Source organism: Bos javanicus, chromosome 4, assembly GCF_032452875.1.
Source record: "Bos javanicus breed banteng chromosome 4, ARS-OSU_banteng_1.0, whole genome shotgun sequence".
In the NCBI taxonomy this organism is placed as follows: Eukaryota; Metazoa; Chordata; class Mammalia; order Artiodactyla; family Bovidae; genus Bos; species Bos javanicus.
In genome coordinates, this window is record NC_083871.1 from 32,425,339 (window position 1) to 32,447,881 (window position 22,543).

Genomic DNA, 22,543 nt, shown 5'->3' on the forward strand with positions numbered 1-22,543 from the left:
ATCCAACCATTTCATCCTGTCATCCCCTTCTCCTCCCGCCTTCAGTCTTCCCCAGCATCAGGGTCTTTTCCAATGAGTCAGTGCTTCACATCAGGTGGCCAAAGTATTGGAGTTTCAGCTTTAGCATCAATCCTTCCTATGAATATTCAAGACTGATTTCCTTTAGGATTGACAGGTTGGATCTCCTTGCAGTCCAAGGGACTCTCAAGAGTCTTATCCAACACCACAGTTCAAAAGCATTAATTCTTTGGTGCTCAGCTTTCTTTATAGTCCAACTTTCACATCCATACATGACTACTGGAAAAACCGTAGCTTTGACTAGATGGACCTTTGTTGGTCAAGCAGTGTCTCTGCTTCTTAATATGCTGTCTAGTTTGGTCATAGCTTTTCTTCCAAGGAGCGAGTGTCTTTTAATTTCATGGCTGCAGTGACCATCTGCAGTGATTTTGGAGCTCCCAAATAAAGTCTCTCACTGTTTCCCCATCTATTTGCGATAAAGTGATGGGACCAGATACCATCTTAGTTTTCTGAATGTTGAACTTGAAGCCAACTTTTTCACTCTCCTGTTTCACTTTAATCAAGAGGCTCTTTAGTTCTTCACTTCCTACCATAAGGGTGGTGTCATCTGCATATCTGGAGTTATTGGTATTTCTCCCAGCAGTCTTGATTCCAGCTTGTGCTTCATCCAGCCCAGCATTTTGCATGTAAGTTAAAAAAGCGGTGACAATATACAGCCTTGGTGTACTCCTTTCCCAGTTTGGAACCAGTCTGTTCCATGTCCAGTTCTAACTGTTCCTTCTTGACCTGCATACAGATTTCTCAGGAGGTAGGTCAGGTGGTCTGGTATTCCCATCTTTTTCAGAATTTTCTACAATTTGTGATCCACACAGTCAACAGCTTTGGTGTAGTCAAAAAAGCAAAGGTAGATGTTTTTCTGGAACTCCTTTGCTCTTTTGATGATCTAACGGATGTTGGCAATTTGATCTCTGGTTCCTCTGCCTTTTCTAAAACCAGCTTGAACATCTGGAAGTTCACGGTTCACATACTGTTGAAACCTGGCTTGGAGAATTTTGAGCATTACTTTACTAGCTAGTGAGATGAGTGCAATTGTGCAGTAGTTTGAGCATTCTTTGGCATTGCCTTTCTTTGGGATTGGAATGAAAACACTTTTTCCAATCCTGTGGCTACTGCTGAGTTTTCCAAATTTGCTGGCATATTGAGTGCAGCACTTTCACGGCGTCATCTTTTAGGATTTGAAATAGCTCAACTGGAATTCTGTCACGTCCACTAGCTTTGTTCGTAGTGATGCTTCCTAAGGCCCACTTGACTTCACACTCCAGGATGTCTGGCTCTAGGTGAGTGATCACACCATCATGGTTGTCCGGGTCATGAAGATCTTTTTTGTATAGTTCTTCTGTGTATTCTGTGAATGAGAATAGAACCATGCAAATTCAAATGGTAGAAAATGAAAGTGAAAGTTGCTCAGTCATGTCCGACTCTTTGCAACCCCATTGACTATATAGTCCATGGAATTCTCCAGGCCAGAATACTGGAATTGGTAGCTTTTCCATTCTCCAGGGGATCTTCCCAACCCAGGATTGAACCCAGGTCTCCCGCCTTGCAGGCAGATTCTTTACCAGCTCAAATGGTAACATATATGCAAAAGCACAGTGGTGAGTACATCAAAATGCTACAGAGAAGTTAATGAGCCAGGAGTCTGTGGTAACTTCCCAGAGGAAATGAATTTTAATAGTTGTGAGAGGAAAGTGAAATCACAATGGGAGGGAGAAATAGCCAGAGGAGCCAGCTTCTAAAAAAAGAGAAGCTGAGCCTGGCAAGACTATATTAACTTTATGACACAGTTTGAAAAGATTATCTCTTTAAATAAAGAATCTAAACTTTAACTTGGACAGGTTAACTTTCCTAATCATCTTATCTATAGAATAGGTAATATACACCACCTACTCATTGTGTGACCAATAATTAATGTAACATGCTTAGAGAAATTATGTTCAAAAATTCCATTAGTCACTAAAATTATGCTTGTTCACTATAGAGAATTCAGACCACATAGAAATACATAGAATGAAAAGTATACTCCACATTCCCGATAACATTGTCTTTAACACTTTTGTGTACATTTCTTCAATCTTTATTCCTTATACATAGTCTAATATTAACTATTGTTATCAATGCTATAATACTGTTTTGCATCTTTACACTGAACAGAATGTTGCGAAGAAACTTCCGTGTCAGTACATATAGGCTTACCTCACTGGTTTTTTTTTTTTAGATAAGAAGTAGGTTTATCAATATAGGATACTTGTGAAGGATAGAAGCAGGCAGGCAAGAGAGCTCCTCCCCAAGAACTAAGTGGGCTACATTTTTATAACAAAAGGAAAAGTGGGGAGGGAGAGAAAACCACCTTCTTCTGCTTCCTTTGTAAAGCTATTGCAGGAAAATTGGTCCCAAGGGGATGGTCATGTCCCAGGTCTCTGACAAGTTCCTGGGATGGGCCCCCAAGTGAGAATCCTTGGCTTTACACAGGAAATAATTCAAGAGCAAGCCATAGAAAACAAAGCAGAGATGCACATTCCATGGGCAGCATGTGGGCCATCTTAGAAGGCAGGAGCAGCTTACTTCACTGTTTTTAAAGGCTATATAGTGTTCCATTGTGTGTCCATTCCTTAATTTACCTAACCAGGCCCCTATATATGAGCCAACAGTCTTTTACTAGGACATTCTAGAACATACATTTTTGCACTGTGAGAGTATTTTGTAAGAAATAGAAATGCCGAGTTGAAAGTGTGAAAAGTTTTCATTTTAATAGAGTTTGCTAAATTATTCTTTGAAATTTCTTATTGATTTATCCTTCCCCACTTTCCTTCCCACAATATAGGCCCAGAAAACAGAAGACAACCTATTCACATTTCAAAGCATAGTAGATGATGTATTTGTTATCATTGAAAATGCACATTGATAAGAGCCATGAAGACTGGGAGCTTGATCAGCAGTGTTTCCGTAAGTCCCTTCCAGTGAACCCCTGGACCAGTCCAGTATGGACATTGCTTCAGGTCTTACATGCTTTTTTTCATTGAAACAAGAGCTCCATATATATATATATATATGTGTGTGTGTGTGTGTGTGTGTGTGTGTAATATACATGCATAAGCATACATTATCAGATACATTATTGGTATTATTATTTTGAACACACTGATATCTGTTAGATCAATTAACAATAAGAAAAATAATTATTTTACTTCCAAAAACAAAAAAACTGGGAACTTCCTGGATGGTCCAGTAGCTAAGATTCCATGTTCCCTATACAGGTGGCCTGGGTTCCATCCCTGGTCAGGGAACTAGGCCCCACATGCTTCAGCTAAGACCCAGAGCAGACAAATAAATAAATGAATAATATTAAGACATACAGACAAAGAAACAATCCAGAGACCCAGAGAGACAGGATTCCCAACTATTATGAAGATGCCATCTGCCCTGTATACTATTTTTTGTGCTTGACCACAGAAGCTAAATCTCATCAAAATGAAAAAAAAAACAAAAACAAAAACACTTATTGGCAGAAAGTACCACCTTAAGCAGCTCACTGGTGAGGGCAGAAGTGGACAGAGGTGGCTTTAAGAAACAATTCCAGCTTTCTAACTGACTAAGCAGCTTCTAACTAGCCCAACCTGAGACAGAAATGAGTAAAGGCTGTCAAAGGGTGAGAAAATGAAATTGTCAGGGAGGAGAGAGCTATCCCCAAGTGACTGAGGCACCTTCTGGCCTCATGTACTTCCTTGTCTAGCTTAGATCCCAGGGCCCATCAGTCAGTCACTTTTTCTTTATTTTTTTAACATTTTTATTTATTTATTTGACTGTGCCGAGTCTTAGTTGCAGCATGTGGGATCTAGTTCCCTGAACAGGGATCGAACGCTGGCCCCCTGCACTGGGAACTCGGAGTCTTAGCCACTGGACCATCACGGAAGTCCCCAGGCAGTCACTCAAAGATATGTACCTCTTCTGTATCCCCTTCCTCCAGGTGCTTTCGAGGTCAACCTGAACCCCTGGGAGCCTGCCTTCTGTGACCGTCACACCAGCAGACAGCTGCACTGTGAGTCCCGACCTGCGATCTCAGTGACACTGCCCAGGAACCCACACAGTTCCTCTTGGGTGTTGGGCACCTGTTCCCACCTAAGCTGTTCTCCACTGTCCCTTTATCTATCTTCTCTCTGAAGGAGGGATCCCTCCTCATGCTTCACAGAGAGTTTGAAGCCATCCAAGAGGACATCGGTCATTTTCTTCTGCACTCCAAATTCAGTGCTTCACACATGCTATGTGACACCACAGTTATCCACTCCCTTGCTTTCTGAAGTCTCCCAGAAACGTCCCACATGCTGTAGCATCGCCTTGCTTGAGATGGTGGGGAACAGATGCAAATGCTCTCCATCTTCTCGTCACCACTCCAGCTCTCTACTCCCTGTAACAGCCATGCTTCTCTGAATGTTCGATTCACTTGATCGCTCCCCTCCCCCACCCAGTCTCGCCTCACTCTTCAACCCAGTCTGATTTGCCTCCCACCCACCATTCCTCTGAAACTGATCTTGCTAAGGTCTTAACTACCAGTTAGGCTTCTTCTCAGACTACCTTTACATTTAACAGCATTCCTGCCACAGCTCCCAGACTCTACCTCTTCTTTGAGAGTCAGTGAAGAAAAATGATCCCCAGGATTCCCAACAAAATTCTCACAGCCTCTGATCCTGGATCAGTCACGGAACACACAGGCTCTTCTGATATCCTGGCCAGAGAGTTTCATATGTACATATATGTAACTTTTTAACAGTTACCTAGTATTCCGTTGCATGAATGTGTCATAATGTATTCAACTTCTCCTTTGATGATGGGCATTTAGGTTTTTCTAGCAATTTGCTAACATAAATAATGCCAGGATGCACTTTCTTGTACCTTGACCACCCACATACACTCTCATACTCAAACTATTCTTTCTTCACCAAACTCATCAAGCTCATAACTGCTGAATTGTGATTTTTGTGTTTTTAAGGAACTTTCCATCACACCACCACCGTGTCACATTGTATGTTCCTGTGACCACTTTGAGGAAGGGAAGGGGGGAGGGGACACCGGGGTCTGCAATATCTAGACTTTGTCTTCATTCTCTTCCGTTCACCAAATATAGTCCAGTTGTAAAAAGACATGAGCTCTATGAAGTTTACCCTAAAATTAGAAGAAAGAAAATGTTCGATTTTCTATAGAAGCCCCACTTGCCTTCTCATCTCCCTGGGCCACCTGGGAGTGCAGGAGGGGTACCTTTCTCCTAATCTGTTCTTCCTCATAGCCTCTGCTTCTAGCCTGTCAATTCACAAGAACTGTTAAAAACCTTGACATTTCCAATTTCCCTTCTTTTTCCATTGTCTAAGAGCTGCTATGCCCCAAGCCACAGAAAGTTCCTATCACAACCCTCCAGCCTCAAAGAGGTAACATTGCCCCCAGACCAATGCCTGACTTCTTAGCCCTTGTCTTGGTCTTCTGCTGAATGGTCCTGGCCTTCCCCACCCATACTGCCTCTGTCCTGCGAATCCATCACCCTGAAGCTGTAAGTCAGCACCTCTGGCTAATTAAATGCGGCATCTCTCAGAGGAATGTCTGAGAGATGTGTTCTTTCTGCTTCTGATGCCTGATATTTTAAAAATAATGTCATTTATAAAAATAATGTCTTTACAAACCTCTCTGGGCTAACTTTGTTTAGAAGTCCTAGAACTCGGCTCTAACACCCTCCAGATCTCCAGGTACTACCTGGTTACACTTTCTGTCCTTCTTTCATTGCTGATAAATAAGCTTTCTCTTCTTTAACTTGCAGAACATTTTTTCCCCATTTTTTTCTCCTGAGCTTCCACATTCTCAGTTCCATGACAACACACCACCAACGCCTTTTCCAGTCCTTAGAACAGAAGTCCTCTTCCTCCTCCTGCCCGCCATGCCCAGCAGGGAGTGAAAACACAGACTGAAACTGTCCCCTCTCCCACCCCTGCTTTTCTCCATCAGCATTCTCAACTCCACAGGAGCGCCCAGGAAAACTCCCAGCCCACTTTGAAATATAGTCTTCCTTCAGGTCACAACATTTGCTGATATTTTATAAATAAAACTTTCTCTTACTGGTACTTGGTAAACTGAATGAACAAGTTGTTGTTTAGTTGCTAAGTTGTGACTGACTCTTTTGTGACCCCCTGGACTGTAGCCGGCCAGGCTCCTCTGTCCATGGGATTCTCTAGACAAGAATACTGGAGTAGACTTCCATTTCCTTCTCCAGGGGAATTTCCTGACCCAGGAATCGAACCTGTGTCTCCTACATTGCCAGGTGGATTCTTTACAACTGAGCCACCAAGGAAGCCCGAATGAAATAAAATATACTCATAAAATATAGAGGGAACTTGTAACTGCCAGCATTCAGTAAACAGTCTGCCTGCAGTGCCGGAGACCCTGGTTTGATTCTTGGGTTGGGAAGATCCCCTGGAGGAGGAAATGGCAACCCACTCCAGTATTCTTCCCTGGAGAATTCCATAGACAGGGGAGCCTGGTAGGCTACCATCGTTGGGGTTGCAAAGAGTCAGACACAGCTGAGCGACTAACCCTTTCTCTTCTCACGTTGTTCTAAAGGGTTTACGAATGCTGCACTATTGGCATTAGTAGATACATCTGTTTTAAAGACTCAGTTTTATCACAAGCTTCAAAATAGAGTCAGGAATGGTGTACAAGTTATGGTCCCTACCTCATGATTTTTTTTGGTTTTCCAAAGCCTAATTTTTTTTTTTTCCCTAGATCTGGGTACATGAGTGATTCTTTATCCTGTGAAGGTAGCATTTTATCTCTGCGTGGGTCCCTAATTCCTATTTATTCACGAAATTTAGAAAAAAGGAGCTCAAGAAGAATGTTATTCAACTTGAAACAAAATTTTTACTGAGAAAATAAGGCTTGAAGCAGAAGAAATCCCAGCTGGCCTATTTCCATTATCTAATTAAGAAGGTAAATCAAGGGAGTTACCATGCTTCCTGAGCTACTAGGGAAGCCCTCCAGTGCAGGGAGCATGGGTCTGATGTCTGGTTGGGGAACTAAGATTCCACATACTGCATAATATGGCCAAAAAAAGGGGGGAGGAGTGGATCAGTATATGATTGTTTGCTGATTTGATTAATTTGGAAAGTGAAAGCGAAGTTGCTCAGTTGTGTCTGATTCTTTGAGACCCCATGGACTGTAGCCTACTAGGCTCCTCCATCCATGGAATTTTCCAGGCAAGAGTACTGGAGTGGGTTGCCATTTCCTTCTCCAGGGTATCTTCCTGACCCAGGGATCGAACCCAGGTCTCTCGCATTGCAGGCAGACGCTTTACCTTCTGAGCTACCAGGGAAGCCCCAGATTAATTTGGGGAGTGATCAGTTACATTTATGGTATTCAATGTCTCAGTCTATAATAATGCATGTATGTATATATGGCTCTTTTATTTATTTATTTATTTTATATGGCTCTTTTAAAAGACAGAATCTCTAGTGTCCCCAGTTCTACTGGAACCAACACTTCTGTGCTGTCCTATGAGACCCAGGATAGTTTCTCCTTTAGGGGTCCCAGAGTGTGGCATGTCTACCGCTAGAGGTGCCTGAGATGACTTTGGGAGGTATGAGAAGACCCTGCTGTCTTGTGCTTCCTGAAACACTATGAGTTCAGAAATGTGACACCTGACCCTCATCCATCCTTCTTCTTGCAATATTCCAAACAGCCAAGGTAAGTTAATTTAGTGGCTGGCTCTCTGTGTTCCCCGTTTCCTGCATAGATGGTGCAGCAAAGCAGAATCCACAGACCGAACTAATTGTGCTGCATTTAGGTATCAGAGACGACACCAGGGATTTATATGTTTGGTGGCCATTGATTTCACTTGGGTTTATTTTACTTTTGAGAAAGATGAAGAAGGAGGTAGTAATCTCTTCCCCAGGAGCCCCAAACAGCTGATTCGGGGTCACAGGACTTGCTGGCCTGGAGGCATTTCAATACCACGCTCAGGCCCTCGCAGAGCAAATCCCATGACTCCACGGGACTGCCCACACTCACTGTTGTGCCAGAATGCCCCTGTGAATGATATGCTGGAGTGAGTAGGTCCTGCAAAACTCTTCATATTTTATAGGAATTTTATGGGAAAAAGGTGCTTGATTTTGGTGGATTTAGTTTAGTTTAACAATTGTCATTTATTTATTGAAGTAAAACCTTTTCCAGACTTACAAAAATACACATAATAAGATTAAAACTTTATAAACAAGTAAGTGAGGAAACCAAAGCAAAAGGAAAGTGAGAAAGTGAGAGCAGGAAAAAAAAAATGGAGCCAAGAGTGAGATCTGTCACCAAAATGTATTGAGAACAGGCTCTGCAGTTGCTAACGGTGGTGGTGGAGTGGCCTCTTGGCTTCCTCACAGCAAGACAGTGAATCAGTAACGAGTGATGAGCCCATGGTGACCCTGATTTTTTTTCCTAAAAGGAGAACACAAACAAGCAGCTGCTCAGGTCAAGGCTAAGCATACCATGTGCTGAGATCAGCGGAGTTTCTAGTGGACACGTGATGCCTTCCATAAAATCCCCAGTAACGCCCCTAGGATGCACCACAGTGGCTTCACAGGGCCATTTACTACCAGGTTCTTAAGCAGAGGTGGCCAGTTGATTTTTGATAAATATCTGAAGGCAGTTCAGTAGAGATAGGACAGTCTTTGAACAAATGGTGTTAAAACAATTAGATATTTACATGCAAATGATGAACTTTGATCATCATATAAAAACTATCACATCACATCATATAAAAACTAACTCAAATAGATCACATTTTCATTTTAATTTGATAGCTTTATTGAGGCATAATAAATAGTATATTGCTCATACTTACGTGTGCAGTTACATAACTTTGACACACACACACACACACACCCCCTAGGAAAAATGGAACAGCTGCTGAGGGAAGGCAGACTATCATCAAAGGTTCAGTTGCAGAGAACAAAGTCCACTCTAACAGAAAAATCCACTCTAGTTTACACAGAAAAACATATTTCAAGGTATTAAAATGACATATGGGATCGTTACAAGGGCAAACAATATAGGCTCTATACTGAGCTTCTAGGAACAGCTCTCAGTCTCATGACCATAGTTGCCACAGTCAGCAAGCTGCCTCTGACTAAACTAGGAAGCCACCCAAACTTCTGCTGGCCTCAGAGCTGTGCCTCTTCTGCTGGGCTTCTCATTAGTAAATAGATGGCATGTGTCCTGCCTCTCCTCACATCAGTTCCAAATTCAAGTCTTGCATCTGATTGTAGAAACCTAACTGACATCTCGAAATTTAGCTTCAAGAAAGTCTGGGAAATGCAGTTTTTAGCTTTCTAGCTTCTGCAGTATGGGAAGGCACTTTAGAAGGAGCTTGGGATAGACATTGAACAAGCAAATCCACAATATCCATCATGCTGTGAAAGCAGTTGGTTTGAGGGGGAAAATAAGGAGTTCAGTTTTGTACATGATAACTTTAAAGTATCTTTTAGATATACTAGTAGAGATGTATAGTAGGAAGTGGAAGAAAATGCAGCATGAGGTAGTGGTACAAGCACAGATTCTGGATTTGGGTTCAGTCTGGGTCTTGAACCCAGTCTGCTTGGGTTCATATCATACCTCTACCATTTGTTGAGCTTCCCTCATGTAAAGAATCCACCTGCAATGCAGGAGACCCTGGTTAGGCTCCTGAGTCGGGAAGATTCCCTGGAGAAGGGATAGGCTCTCACTCCAGTCTTCTTGGGCTTCCCTGGTGGCTTAGACGGTAAAGAATTTGCCTGCAACATGGGAGACCTGGGTTCGATCCCTGGCTTGGGAAGATCCCTTGGAGAAGGGAAAGGCTACCCGCTCCAGTATTCTTGCCTGAATAATTCCACGGACAAAGGAGCCTGGCGGGCCACAGTCCTTGGGGTCGCAAAGAGTTGGACACAACTGAGCGACTTTTGCTTACTTATATTAGCTGTGTGACATTGGAAAAATTACTTGACCTCCTGTGCCTCAGTTTTATCACCTACAAAGTGGGAGTAGTAGTAGCATTTGCCTAAGTAAGGTTGTTATGACAGCCTAAATGAGTTAAGGTTTGTAAAGTATTGTTTAAAACAGTACCTGTCACAGAAAGTGTATGTGTTTGCTAAAGTACTAACTACCATTGTTTTAATTAATAATACATTTGGCCCTCCATATCCATGAATTCTGGGAGATAATGAATTTGTGCTGTTTTAAGCCACTAAGTTGGAGTTGTTATACAGCAGCAGATAACTACAGTGGGCTAAGTATGAAGTGATATTAAGGAATTAATAAGTTAGAACTGTTACAATTTGGAGTTACAAAAAACATTCTTTTTACCCTGGGGTGCTACCTGCCTGCCTCTCCCAGGGAGCCTTAGCCCCGTGTTGGGCCCAATGACGCCACCTGGGTGGTCTGTGCTGACCGAGGCAGCCTAGTCTGTTGCCAAACGTACCTGTTCTGTCCAGCCCCAGGTCCTGGTGGCTTCTACCCTTGCCTGCAAACTCTTAGTTTTGTATGTTCCACTAACCCAGGTAGGGGTGATGGGGGCGGGGCAGGTGGAGGGCAGAGGTGTCAGGCTTCAGCTGCCTCTTAGGGCAGAACACTAACCCAGCTGTGGCAGGCTTACAGTGCTGGCCCCAATAAAAGCAATTTCAACCTTGAAAAAAAGTATTATTTTTAATAACACATTTGGAAATAAGCAGGAAGTATCTGGGATTTATTTTAAAATAACGGTAAAGAAATAAATAGTTCAAAATACATGAAGAAAATACACTGAAATGTTAGCAATCAGTAGATCCAGGTGATGGATGTACAGTGAGTCTTTCTGCTTTTAGGTATGTCTGAAAATTTCCATATTAAAATGTAAATTTATATACATATAGATAGGTGTGTATAAAGAAAGAATTCCATCTTAAAGCCCCTTTCCCTCCTCTTCCTCCTGCCTCTCCTGCTCCTCTTCCTTGTTCGTGTTGATGTTCCTAATTGTTCCTTTCATTTGTCTCACAAAGGTATCCCTTTAGGGCCAGCTGTATTTCTGAAAGATGTACCTAGCACAGCATGTTTTTATAATCTCCTCTTAAAAGTTGGATTAAGCCTTCAAAGCCCAGCTCTGTGCGTCCTAGACTCCAGTGTGAGCCACCCAGGGGGACCTCCTCTCAGCAGGTCTGGTTGAGCCCTGGGGGGCTGAAATGTCGTTGAATAATGGCCCTTATTCGCTGCCTTTCAGGGGGCCTGGTATGCCCTCCTGGTGCCAACCCCAGCTGTCTTTTTCACCATTCTGAGCTCTCCTCCACCACCTCAGCCGAGCCTTAATTCTTTCTCAGAAACCCAGTTCCTTAGGCAGAAGCCACGTTTTCCGCTCAGGCCCCATCTGACAGCTGTGGCCCCCAGCCTGGCCCCACAGACATTCAGTGTTCCTTTCACAGGCCGTGGCGTGTTCCTGCCAGAAAAGTCCACTTCCTTTACGCGTCTCTTTTTCATGGTGTCGCTCTTTGTGGCCTTGAGTGTCATGCCAATTCCTTGCACACTTGATGAAAGGATTTGGGGGCAGAAAACTTGAATCAATGGGGTCTTTTTATTTCTGAACATCAGTAAACAGCACGAATCAGTTCAATGAGTTCAGACTCAGTTATTTCCATGCTTGCTGCAGTCTCTCTACCCAGCATTAAGTCCCACTGAAAATGCCTCTTGTTATCTCCGGCTAATGAAGAATGTCACTCTTTTTTCTTGGTTTGAACACACTCCAAAACATTGGCCTGAAAGATCAGTTTAACACTGGACAGCTCTGAATACAAAAATCTTTAACTTTCCCTTTTCTTCAGCTCACTGACATTATTCTAATCGTTTTCTTTTCTCTTCATTATATTCTGCTCACTGACAGTATTTTCATCTGTTTGGTTATACAAAATGCAATCATTTGTTTTTGAGACTAATGAAGGCATGCCAAGATCCTTTCCACTGATTAAGTTACAAATAATATAATTAGAGATGAAAAGGTTTGTTAACCAATTAATTTGTCATAGTTGTACCTCCATCAAAACCACTCCTCACCTATGTCATTCTCAACATCCAAATTCAGGAATAACACTTCACAGTATATTTAGTGGCACCAGCCAAGAATATGGCTCTCAATATTTTTTATTTAAAAATAAGTGGTGGCATATGAGTTTACTGAGAAATAAAACCACAGAAATAAATACTCCTGAAAGATTTTAAGGCAAAAAAAATCTATATATTGCTCCCTGTAATACTGAATACCCCCATATTTTGAAAATATTCAACCTTTTATAGTTAAACTAGTAATACCACTCAAGCAGAAATTGAGTGGTACCAATGATATAGCTTTATCAGGTACTTTCAATATCTAGTGAAGACTTCAGCCCTGTAAGAGGGTTCAGTGGCCGAGTCCAGAATCAGACTGCAGATGTCCAACTCTCAGTTCCAGTACTTACTGTGTGACCTTGGGCAAATTACCTCACCTCTCTGTGCCTCAGTGCCTTCATCTGAAAAATCAGAACAATGAGAGTATTCTCTTACCACCTCATCTTGGCAGGTTATTGTGAAGAAAGTAAAACTGTATTGTCCAATATACAGAAAATAATAATTGTCATTGCCATTGTCATCATTCTGGATGGAGGCCAATTAACTCTCTAATCTAGCCTCACAATTCTGCCGAAATGGTCTTCCTACAGCCCTGCTCTCATCCTTTCTCACACTTGCCCACGCTTGACAAAACCTCTGGCATTTTTTCACTCATCAAGTAATCTGCCACTCCCCCTCAGAGGAATTTTCCTTTCTGTGGCAGGATAAGTCTGCAGGCTCTCCCTCAGAAGGCAGGAATGATCAGGAAACCCCAGGTCACAACATGAAACAGATCTGGTTTTTCACGATCCTCATTAACTTAAGCTAGATGAAGAGTTGAGCTAATTTTATTCCTCTGTTTGAAGCACATTCTCATTAGTCTACACAGAAGTCTATTCCCTTGTTTTATATTTTACTTACTCTCCTACTCACTCTCCTCCCTCCCATTACACTGCCCACCCCCAACCCCAGCGTTCTGGGTTGAAGGTGACTCTCTGTTTCTGTTTCGGGCTTTGTGAAAAGGCTGTGTGACAGTGGTGAATGCACATGTTATATGTGTGTTACATGTCACGTTGCCCCTTCAATCTTCAGGTCCACGCTGCTGTGAGGACTTCTAGGCTTCTCTTCTCCCTACTGCCTGGTATCCTAGAACACCCATCTATATATACATCTGACTCTCCTAGTCCCCAGGTGGCAGACACAAGTTGCCTCCAGCAAACCAGGTTAAAGAGGGCTTCTCAGAAGATGGTCCTAGGAGTCATGCTACTACATGAATGAAAGTAAAATTGGATCCCCACCTACCACTACGTCCCAGGTAAACTCTAGATTGATTAAAGACTAGTATCTGAAAGCTGAAACAATGGGATTAATAGAAGTAAGTGTGGGTGAATATCTCAGTGACCTGGGGGAGTAGAGAACTTCTTAAACTAAACCTCAAAAGCATGAAGGTCCTTGAATACTTTTTCCTTACCTTGGTTTTCCAGTCCTCCCCGACTCTTAATCTGCCTTTCTCAATTGCCAAGAGATCATCTTTTGTTTAAAAGTAAAAGTAGTACAATAAAACTTTCAACTCTCCCTTCCTGTGAATAGTCTTTTTTTCAAGGCTTTTCCTTTGTCCAGAACAGGGGTCAGTAACTGTGGGCCCATGAACCAAGTCTGGCCTATCTCACAGTTGGTACAGCATGCTAAACAAGATTTTTAATTTTTAAATGGTTGAGGGGAAAAACAGAAGAAGAATATTTTGTGACACTTGAACAACCTATGAAATGTCAGTGTCCATAAATAAAGTCCTGTTGGAACCCAGTCAAACTTGCCCCTTTCCATCTCATCTACACCTGCTTTTTCACTAGCTGCAGAGCTCAGTAGTTGTGACGGAGACTATACAACTCACAAAGCCTGAAGTATTGACTCTCTGGCTCTTCATCTGCCAACTAGATTGCAGGCCCCTTAAGGATAGAAGTCATATCCAATAGATCTTTTATTTCCCTGATGTCTTAGCACAGAGCCTTGAGGTAACCAGTGCTATTTAACACCTAGTGCTATTTATAACACCGAGGGCTATTTTTGACTTCAAGTAACAGAATATCCTATTGATAGGGTTTTTTATTCTAATGTAACAAGGGAGCCAGAGATAAGACTGGCATCGATTCAACAGATCAAGCTCTCTTGCCCTGTCCTCTCAGGGTTGCAAGAGAATAGAGACAGCTCCTCAGAGAGTTTCTTCACGTGACCGTGTTCAAAGGCAGAAAACTGGCAGCAATGTGGGTAAAGAAATGACCCAGTATACCCTCCTCTTTTAAGAGAAGAAAATATTCTCTGAGATGCCCCATCCCTGAGACTTGTGCCTTTGGTATTAGCCAGAAGTGGATCATGTGACCACTTAGGCCAGGGGCTGGACCCCTGCCCCCTTCAGAGCTAGAGCTCTCCACCCAAAACTCAAGTGGCATCAGAAAATGAGGAATAAGTGACAATGACTACTGGCTGCCTAGCAGTTAACTAATGATGAGGCTGATCTTTGAACTTGGAAAGGCAGCCCAGAAATTTGAACTATTTTTGTCTGAGTGGAACCAAGCAGTAGCTTGATTCCAACCCTCCCTACCATTGATAACTCATTTTAAAAGAAAATAACTTTTCTAAGTTGTATCAAATGGTTTTTAAACTGTAGAAGCACTTAAGTTAGCTGAGTCGCTTTTACAAGTTCTGCATGGTCCTTTCTATTGAAATTTAGTGGTCCACAGTCAGGACCCTTCTATAACTGCACAGAGTCACATGGAGTGAGGTCATAAACCGAATGGCATCCCACAGCTTGCCCTCTTCTAATCAGAACTCTTACATGCATAACAGCTGGTCCACCAGGATCACAGGGGTGCTGTTTTGCAATGGTTAAACAGAAGGATAGTAGTGGCTTTCAACCAAAGCATGCTGTTGCATGTAGGAAAGAAGGGCCAGGATGTGAACACACAGGTTCCAAGGAGACACAAAGGCGGTGCTCAGCATGTGATCCAGGCCCCCGGAGTCAGAACCGCTGGCTCTGGGAGCGTGCCCCAACAGGTGGCCCCTTTGATTCTCTAGCCTCACAGGTTTCACGTTCTGTTTATGAACCTCTGCACACTCAATTGAGCGAATGAAGGCACACTCAAACGAGGACAAGCAATAACAAGCAAAGTAATATAACTTTTAAACCTGGAAATCTTGAAATGCCAACTCTGTAAAGAGAATGTTATGATGTGGTGGGTTTTATGTATTAAAAAAAAATTTTTTTTGGCTGCTCTGCTTGCTGCATATCAATGTTTCCAACTTTTTTTCCAGTCTGACTTTGTGGGATCTGTCCCCCTACTCTTGTCCCATCCTATTCCAACAGTCACACCTGCCTGTAAGACCCAGTCATGAACATAAATGAGCCAATTTACTCAGTCGTCCCCCACAGAAACTTGGGGGGGCGGGGGGCAGTGGTGAGAAATTACAAATTTGTACATAGCAAAAAAACATTGTTTCACAAAGGCAACTTGGCCAGTTCAACGCATAGCCTTGACTCTGTAGATAAATGTTTCCAATGTCAGAAATTGGCCAAAAGAAAAACAGCAAAACATATTTAAAAATTTCAACTCTAAAGCACTGAATCCTGCCACGAACCACAGTCTATCCAAACTTCTCCAAGAAATTCAAATATGGCTATGGAGTTGCTTTCTCTGCTTCAAGTCAAACATTACACTTTTTATGACCTGTTATTATTGGCCCCCAACACACATACACACATTCATATTGGCCCCCAACACACATACACACACTCAAAAACTGTAATAGAAGTTTTGCTCTGGTAAGTGAATGAAAAGAAAGGGGATTCTTCAGAGTTGATATCATTCCAGGTGTATCCCTTACCCTGGGTCCCTGGGAAAAGCAGGGGATGAGGCCCATGGTGCTGGGACCTAAAGCTGAGTCTGCTCATAGATGTCAGCTCAGGAGCAGAGCGTGCAGCTTGGCACACTCTTCACTGAACTGGGTTTCTTTTGCATTTCTGTGTTTAGTTCAAGGTATTGAGCAAAACCTTTGTATCATTTTCAGTCATTTCATGTAAAGGATTAGTGAATATATACCATTTAGCTCTAAAGCTACATAAGCTTTAGAATTGACATTATTAATAAAAGAAAGGTAAGTAAATGTGCGAGAAAGTTATTGTCCAAACCCACTGAACTAAGAAAATGCTGAAGGTAAAGAGAGCAAGTTGGTCAGATGGTACAGCACCCAGTTCTATAACGCTGTGATCTGTGTTTGGAAGGAAATTCTGAACAGAAGATGCATGATAAGTCATGTCATAGTTTTACATTATTCTCTGCCCTTTCCTGATGCTAATTCACACACCACTGAATTTGATAATTCAGTGTCCCTGTTGTCCCAGGAAAGATGGATATGAGTGAACCACACCTAATGAAGTCAACCCTTCATCTGTCTGATTTCTTTGCAGAGACCATCACCAAAAGAGAGAGAGAGCAAGTTGGAATGTAGCCTCCTTATAAGAACTGATTTGTTCTTACAAGAGAAAGTGCGTGAGATGAGGTTTGTTTCATTCCATTTATGTAAATGTCTTCAATGGAACCACATTCTAAACATTTTCAGAATTTTCCCATATATACTTAAATCAGAAGCTTGCCACTTTTTATGTGAAGGAAGCTTCAGTTTGTTTTATAAATTTCATGTGAGAACTGGTAATAGCCCTCTTTTACTGGCATAAAGTCTCCAAACCTAAATCAACAAGAGTGGTCCAGAGCCTGCTCTGTGCCTTGTCCTTTGCTAAGTGTTTGTACACTTACTTTTCAGTAATAGCCTTTTCAATTTAATGAATAGAAAGTTCAAAAGTTATTGGAAGATGTGATACAATAAAAAGGAAGTAATGTTACTTACACATTACTCAAAATGTAGAGTACTTAACGGAGTATGGCAAGGCTGTATATTGTCACTCTGTTTATTTCACTTATATGCAAAATACTGGGCTGGATTAATCACAAGCTGGAATCTAGATTGCCAGGAGAAATATCAACAACCTCAGATATGCAGATGATACCACTCTCTGGCTTTGAAACACCATTCTCTGGTGTTGAAAAGCAAAGACGAACTAAAGAGCCTCTTTAGGCTCTAAAGGCTCTTTATCCTCTTTATGAGGATAAAAGAGGCGAGTGAAAAAGCTGGCTTAAAACTCAACATTCAAAAAACTAAGATCATGGCATCCAGTCCCATCACTTCATGGCAAGTAAAAGGGGAAAAAGTGGAAGCAGTGACAGATTTCCTTTTCTTGGGCTCCAAAATCACTGCAGATGGTGATTGTAGCCATGAAATTAGAAGACGCTTGCTCCTTGAAAGGAAGGAGCAAACCTAGACAGCATATTAAGAAGCAAAGACATCACTTTGCCAACAAAGGTCTGTGTAGTCAAAACTATGGTCTTTCTGGTAGTCACGTACGGATGTGAGAGTTGGACCATGATGAAGACTGAGCGCTGAAGAACTGATGCTTTTGAACTGTGCTGGAGATTACTCTTGAGAGTCCTTTGACAGCAAGGAGATCAAACCCGTCAATCCTATGGGATTGGCCACCTGATGCAAAGAACTGACTCATTGGAAAAACCCTGATGCTGGGGAAGATTGAAAGCAAAACGAGAAGAGGGTGGCAGAAGATGAGAAGGTTGGATGGCATCACCAATTCAATGGACATGAACTTGGGTGACCTCTGGGAGATGGTGAGGGATAGGGAGGCCTGGTGTGCTGCAGTCCAAGGGGTCAGAAAGAGTTAGACACGACTGAATGACTGGACAACAACAACAACTCAAAATGCAGAGCCTGAATCTAAGCAGGAGGAAGCATGAGATAACTCCCAAAATGAGGGGCATTCTATAGAACACTGGCCAATATTCAAAAATATTAATGTCTTGAAAGATAAAATACTAAAGAGGCACAAGAACTAAACACAATGCAGCCATGATCTTGGACTGTATCCAAAGTCAGGAGGAGGGGGCAGGGGTTGCTGTTGGGATAGGAAGAAAAATTTGAAAATAAACTAGGGATTAGATAGTAGTAGTACACTGATGTTAAACTTCCTGATTTTAACAACTTCATTGTACTTATGTTAACAGAATGCCTTATCCTTAGGAAGTATCAGTTGAAGAAAATAAGAATGAAGGAGCGTGGTGTCTGCAAGTTTGGTTCATAGAAAATAATAGGTATGTATGTATATATACACAAATAGATGTAAACTAGATAGTGTGCAAAGTTGGCAAAATGTGAAAAATGGTAAATATGGATAAAGATTATACAGGAGTTCTCATACTGTTCTTGTAACTCTCCTATGTGTTTGAATTATTTCAAAATAACCTTGAAGTTGAGAAGGTTATGGGAACATACCTTACACTTCTGAAATCAGGTGCCTTGAGAGAGTTCCCTGAACTTCACCTTTACCTTTAGCAAGGCACTGATGACTAAGTTGAGATGAAAAAGTTTCACAACCAAGTTTTGCAAGACTTACTTCCACTTTGAAAAACAATGATGGAGATGTGCAGTCGGGTGTGGGAAGTGGTCATTAAATCAATTATGTGTAATGGGATAATCGACCTCTGTTTCCTCTTCTTTATCTCCATTCCTGGGAAATCAGAGAAAAACATATCAGATGTGCATTAAAACATCCTCCCTATTACACTCCCTTTGCATCAAAATCAGGCTCCGCCCTCTGCCCTGGCTACAGGGTTAGCACATTGCCCTCACAGCTTGCAGACCTCAGCTGCCATCAGGCCGTGACCCCCACCTGCAACTTGATCTGCCTGGAGCAGCATAAGCCCCAGGTCACTCTGCCCCGCCACCGTGGAAGCTCTTCCTGTCCCTCTGAAGCTGCTCTGGGTGACACAGCAGCCGCTGGCACGTGTGGCCAGTGGGCACTTGCAATGTGCCGGTCTAAACTGACACATGCTGTGAGTATAAAATACACACTGGACTTCAAAGACTTCACGTGAAAAAATACATGCCAATCATATATACAATGTCTCAGTAATAGTTTTACACGTTGATTACATGCTTGAGTGATGTTTTAGAGAGATTGAGTCAAATGAAGCATAGCATTAAAAGAATTTCAGTTGTTTCACTTTATGTTTTTTAACGTGGCTGCCAGGAAAATTTAACGTTACATACTTGACTCATATTTGTCCAGGTCAGTGCTACCCAGATGGAACTGAGCAGCCCCTTTCTTCATGTCCTTCCTGTGCACCTCGACACATTTCTGCTGTAGCATCTGTACGTGCTCCTTCACCTGGCTGCTGCCTCCAGCAGGACTGCAAGCCCCCAGAATGGTGCCCTTTTATCCTTGGTTTGTCACTTTGTGCCTGGAACACCTCACAAAGAGTGTTAATGATTTATGTTCATTTATTCTTTTTTGTAATCGGAATGAAAGTCTCATAATATTAACCATTCTAAAGTGAACAATTTACTTCTAGGACATTCACAATGTTGCGCAACCACCATCTCGATCTAGTTCCCAGACTTTTTTTCCACCAAAATATAACCCATACTCATTAAGCAGTTACTCCCCATTCTTACCTCCCTATACCCCTGGCAATCATCTGTGTTCTTTCTATGTGTTTGCCTATTCTGGGTATTTCATCTAATAGAATCATACAATATGTGATCGTTTTGTCTGGTTTATTTCACTTAGCATATTGTTTTCCAGGTTTATCTACATTATAGCATGCATCTGTACTTCATTCCTTTTTTTTTTTTGGTCTCACCTTGTGGCTGGCAGGATCTTAGTTCCCTGACAAGAGATCAAATTTGTGCTCCCTGCATTGGGAGTGCGGAGTCTTAGCCCTGGACTGCCAGGGAAATCCCCATTCCTTTTTTTTTTTTTTTAATGTTCCTTCTTCTATTCATATTTTTCTCTCCCACCTCCCTGTGCCTCCTCTGTGCTTATCCAACGTAATTCATCACTCAAGAACTAAATCAAGTCGTATGTTTTTCATAAAGATTTCTACATCCTTCATCTTCCCTGAACCCCTTTAGCTCTATCTACATTACTTAATGTAAATGCCACACACAAGTGATGTGTAGGATTGGTTTTTAAATAATCCAGCAGGTATCAGGGTGGAGAGAGGGATGAATGAGACCAGGTTGGCCATATATTGATGATCACTGGAGCAAGGGATGGGTACATGGAGGCTGATAATGTCTTTCTCTCTATATTGTGTATGTTTGAAAGTTTCCAGAATAAAAAATTTTAAATGGTGTTTCATACTCATGAGATCTTCTGCTCCTTTGTGGCCAGAGATTGTCGTTCATGCCTTGGTTGATGATGGATGCCAGAGAAAAGCAGACCTCCACTGGTACTTGCCGAAATAAATTTTGTCTGAGGTGTTAAAAAGTTTCATTGAGAAAAAGCCGAATTCTGACATGAGAATATAGATCTAAGAGGCTATTCCAACTTCCGTTTCCTGGCCTTTCTTCTACAGTTAAAATCCCTTTTGATTTTTGCTCTAACTTCTTTCTTGGGCTTATAATGGATTTCCAGTGAACGAGCACAATGCACTTGCTCCAGTGTTCTGAGACATTTCTGGATAATCCATAATAATCAAAAACCTGGAAGCCAGGTTTCCATTCAGATTTATGTTTTGTGCCCTGTTTCCCTCTGCATAAGCAGTTCTAGTTCTAGTTCTAGTTCTAGTTCTCCCTTCTGTCCCAGAGATCTACCAGCACCAAAGGTGGGGAAGAAAGGTGCCCATCCATCATTGCTTCCACATCCACACGTTAAACTGTCATGTCTTACTCTCCTTCTACACTAATAATTCGGAGAAAGTACTTTGATAACAGAACTAAGACTCAGTATGATAACCCACAGTTTTCTACACCTACCACTCTTTGTAATTTCAAATGGGCAACTCTATAAGAAGAGCCGTGTCAACAAATGTTTGTAGCCAGCGCCCCAAGAAGAAACTGCTTTATCAGAATCTAGTGTCTAGTTCCTTCAGATAGAAAAAAGAGGCTGAAAATACAACAGCCATTGCAGCTTTATGATGGCAGAGGTGGCCAGAGAATGATGCACTGACCTTTTCTCCCCTTTCCCTGAAAAGTGAGGGAAAATATTTTTGTGGAAGAGTAATTTTAAAGCTTAGCAAACCTAGAAACAAGGGGGTTTAATTACTTATTCATGGAGGGAGCACCCAGACAGGAGAGGCCAAGGAACTGGACACGAAACAGAAGCCTGTGACTCATTTGTTAATGCTTAAATCTGAAAACTGTGACTCTGATTATGCAAGCATGCATGCTCAGTTGATTCAGTTGTGTCCGACTCTTTGTGACCTTGTGGACCGTAGCCGTCCAGGCTCCTCGGTCGATGAGATTTTCTCGGCAAGAATACTGGAGTGGGGTTCCATACCCTCCTCCAAAGGATCTTCTCAACCCAGGGATAGAACCCATGTCTCCTACATCACCTGTATTGCAGGTGTATTTTTTACTGCTGAGCCACTGGGGAAGCCTGCGACTCTGATTATAAAACAGGTTAAAAAGCCCACATTAGGACAAAGTAGTCACATGAACTTTCTCTCCCTCTGAACTGATTCCTTTATCTTCATTTTATTCTTGCCTTTGTGCTCTGCCAAATAACAAAGACTTTGTTTCAACAAATCTCCTAATATTTGAGAGTTACTTCCCATCACTGTTCTTATCACATGCTCTTCTTATGAATAGAATTTTTGCTAAATCACGTGCTGGATAACTGTGATAGGCAGAATAATGCCCACTCACCCCTCTACCCAAGATATCCACAGAGCTTCCCTGGTAGCTCAGTGGTAAAGAATCTGCCTGCCAATGCAGGAGATGCAGGTTCAATCCCTGGGTCAGGAAGATCACCTGGAGAAGGAAATGACAACCCACTCCAGTACTCTTGCCTGGAAAATTTCATGGACAGAGGAGCCTGGCAGGCTGCAGCCCATGGGGGTCACAAAAGAGTCAGACATGGGACTTAGAGACTAAACAAGAACAAATGATACCCATACCCTAATCTGGGAATCTGTTAAGTTGTTCTGTGGCAAGAGAGAATTAAAGGCAGCAGATGGAATTAAGGCTGCTGATTGCTTCAAGTCAACTGACTTTAAGACAAAGAAAGTAATCTGGATTATCCAGGGGAGCCCAATGTAATTACAAGTGAGAGAGGGAGGAAGGAGAATCAGTGTTGGAGTGATTGGGTGTGAGAAAGACTTGCCCAACCATGGCTGGCTTTGAAGATGAAAGTGGACCAGAGCCACCAGATACAGGGAGGCCTCTAGAAGCTGGAAAAGGCAAGGAATCAGAGGATTCACGGGAGCTTCCCTGCTGCTGTTTGGACCTAGTGAGACCCATTTCA

The 22,543-nt window shown here is 42.2% G+C and overlaps 1 long non-coding RNA gene across 1 annotated transcript; it reads left to right on the plus strand.

The window, feature by feature from the left end:
- The first annotated feature begins 17,267 nt into the window (after nucleotides 1-17,267).
- On the plus strand, nucleotides 17,268-20,432 carry LOC133245944 (uncharacterized). The gene is made up of 2 exons (XR_009735824.1): nucleotides 17,268-18,386; nucleotides 19,369-20,432. It is a non-coding gene; the product is annotated as an uncharacterized LOC133245944 (long non-coding RNA).
- The last annotated feature ends 2,111 nt before the right edge of the window (nucleotides 20,433-22,543 follow it).